Source organism: Mustela nivalis (genome assembly GCF_964662115.1).
Source record: "Mustela nivalis genome assembly, chromosome: 19".
Lineage (NCBI taxonomy): Eukaryota > Metazoa > Chordata > Mammalia > Carnivora > Mustelidae > Mustela > Mustela nivalis.
The window spans coordinates 44,251,024-44,253,783 of NC_139038.1; the positions used below are offsets into that span (position 1 = coordinate 44,251,024).

The window sequence follows — 2,760 nt, forward strand, 5'->3', positions numbered from 1 at the left end:
TAAGGATCTTTCGCTTCTCTCTAATCCTGATTCTTTTTTTTTTTTTATACAAAGACAATTATTTAAGACCTTTATTAACGGGTTCTTGCCGTTTGTTGACTTTTTTGAAAAAATCAAGTTGTAAACTTTTATTACAATTTAAAAATGAGGTTCCTAAAAATCTCAACTTGACCAGATATGAAACAATTTAAAAACCTTTAAAGGTGTATTGAGAAAAACCAGGCTTTTTTTTTTTTTCTTAAAAAACACGTTTGTCATTACCAAAAAGAGACGTCTTTAGGTAAAAATAATAAAAACCCCATGCTGCATAGATAATGCAGATAGTTCTATTTATCTGGTCAATGGGCAAAAAGCAAGCACTTAAGGTCTTCAGCTCCAATCTTTTGTTCATTTCTTATTGCTGGAATTTCATCTTCATTTCTTCGTGTTGGATGACTAAACCGGACGATGGTAGAGATGGTAAGCCGGCATTTACTCAGCCCCGCCCTGCTCAGCCTCGGGAGCGGACGAATTCTCAGCTGGTGGATAGGCTGCTTTTGTCTCTGCCATCTTGTGGTTTAGGGTTTTCTGGGCGTCTGCGTCGGTAATTGAAGTTGCGGCGGTACCGACGTTGAGGTGGCTGCTGACCCTGGGTCTCATCTCCTTGATTTTCCTTATCTTCCTCGTTGCCATCTTCTCTAGGTTGTCTTTGGCGAGGAAGACCCCTGCGGAATCGTGGTCTATAACCCCCATACATATTCTGTCTCACTGGTCTACCTTGTTCTCCTGCTCCCTGGTTGTCAGCACCTTCCATCACTTCTCCCTGCACAGGAGGGTTGGAATACTGTGGTCGACGCCCATAGGGTCTCCTCATGTAGTAAGGTGGGAACCATCGCCTGCGGTAGGGCCGGCGCTGTTGGGCCTGGACTTCAGGAACACTTTGCGATCCCTCGTTCTTTTCCCCACTCTCACTATTCTGGTAATTTTGCTGGTAATTGCGTGGAGGACCCCTGCGATGTGGATAGCGTCTATAATGGTTACGGTCTGCTGCATATTTACTGCCTTGCACTGGAACTCCACCAGGGCCGGTCACATTTGCTGCCTCCGCACCCTTTTCTCCTTCAACAACATCAAACTCCACAGTCTCTCCATCTCCTACACTGCGAAGGTACTTCCTGGGGTTATTCTTCTTTATGGCAGTCTGGTGTACAAATACATCTTCCTTGGTGTCATTCCTGTTGATGAAACCATATCCGTTTCTTACATTGAACCATTTTACTGTTCCCAAAACCTTCGTTGCGATGATCTTCTTGTCCCCGCCGGCAGGCGCCGCCAATGTGAGGCCGCCGGGGCCGCCGCTCCCTGCGCCGCTGCCCCTGGTGCCGGGCTTGGTGTCGGCAGCGCTGAGGGCGGGGGAGGCGGGGGGAAGCGGCGGGCGGCTGCTGGGTCTCGGCCTCGCTGCTCATGGTTGCGGTGATGGTGACTGGGGCCGGCTGCGGCAGCTACGGCTCCTCCCGGGGTGTGATGGTAACTAGGCCAGCGGCGGCGGTGGGGCTGCTCAGGGCTCTCTGGGGTCCGCTCTCCGCTCCTGCTACCGATGGAACTCTCCAATCCTGATTCTAAAGGTTCTCTTAAGTAGTACTCTAGATTTACAGATTATTATTCAGTGTTGGGAAAGCACTCCTGCCATGATTCATTTTGGTGCAGGTTGTCTTTATTTGGTCAATGGTGACCCTTTCAAGCTGGTTCCTGCATCCTTTTCACATGAATATATCCTCCTTCTCAGTCCGCACAAGTTCAGGCACAGAAACCCAGAGGCTGAGAAAGAATTCCCATCTGCTTGAGTACAAAAGTCTCTCAGTCTACACCAGAGTCCAGGAAGTTTGGGAAACAATCTGAAGGATCTAATCAAGGTCCTAGTTGATAAGTAACCTCATCAGAGGTGGACTAAAAAGGCCCTGACCTGAGGTCAATATGGCGTCTTCCCCCAAGACAGACACTCTGACTACCCTTTCCTGGGAGGGCCTGCTTTTTTTTTTTAATACTTTCTCTCCTCCATCGAGAATATTTTGAGTCCTATTAGGATTGAATACCTCCTTTCTCCCTTCACCAGTAACAATCAAGTGGCAAGTGGCTCTACAAAAGCTTAGAGAGTCTTGAGTGGAAGGGAAGTCTCCCTCTTGGTTGATATCCTAGTTTCCTCCCTCCCTAGCTGTGTGCCTGTCTCTGAGCCTCAATGTGCTCACTTCCAAAATGGGGAGGACAATGAGATTTACGTACTGTAGGGCACTGTCCTCTGAGAACAGTTTGATTAATAAAGGTCTTTGGAGCATACCTTACATAAACATTCAATAAACATGACATCCCATTACTTACATTTCCTTCCCTCGCATTTTTTATTTCCTGGCTTCACAGCTGGATCATCTTTCAGGCAAGGCCTAACCAGACTATATCTCCTGACCTCTACCCTCCCACAAATATGATGGTGCTCTTTCCGGTGCCCAGAAAAGGCCTACAGTTTAACATATTTGTGTTTAATTCAATCTGTTCTTTCTATAGACTAATATCCAGGCAATCCAGGACTCCAGACTGGGTCCCATTCCCCCTTTTAGGGCCAGGATATGAGGGAAGGAAGAGCAAGATCTTCATTTACACTCACATCCCCTCCTACTAACCAGAGGGAATCAGGAGAAATGGTGGATGCAAGGAACCTCTGACATCTGAAGGGTGGGAATCTGGAGCCAAGATGGATCTTGGGGAGAAGAAAAGGAGGAAGGGACA

The 2,760-nt window shown here is 47.5% G+C and overlaps 1 pseudogene across 1 annotated transcript; it reads right to left on the bottom strand.

Annotated features, from left to right (window-relative positions):
* Nucleotides 1-337: 337 nt before the first annotated feature.
* LOC309854533 (Y-box-binding protein 1 pseudogene) lies at nt 338-1,566 on the bottom strand (annotated as a pseudogene). The gene has a single exon. The product of its transcript is annotated as a Y-box-binding protein 1 pseudogene (transcript).
* Between the last annotated feature and the right edge of the window lie 1,194 nt (nt 1,567-2,760).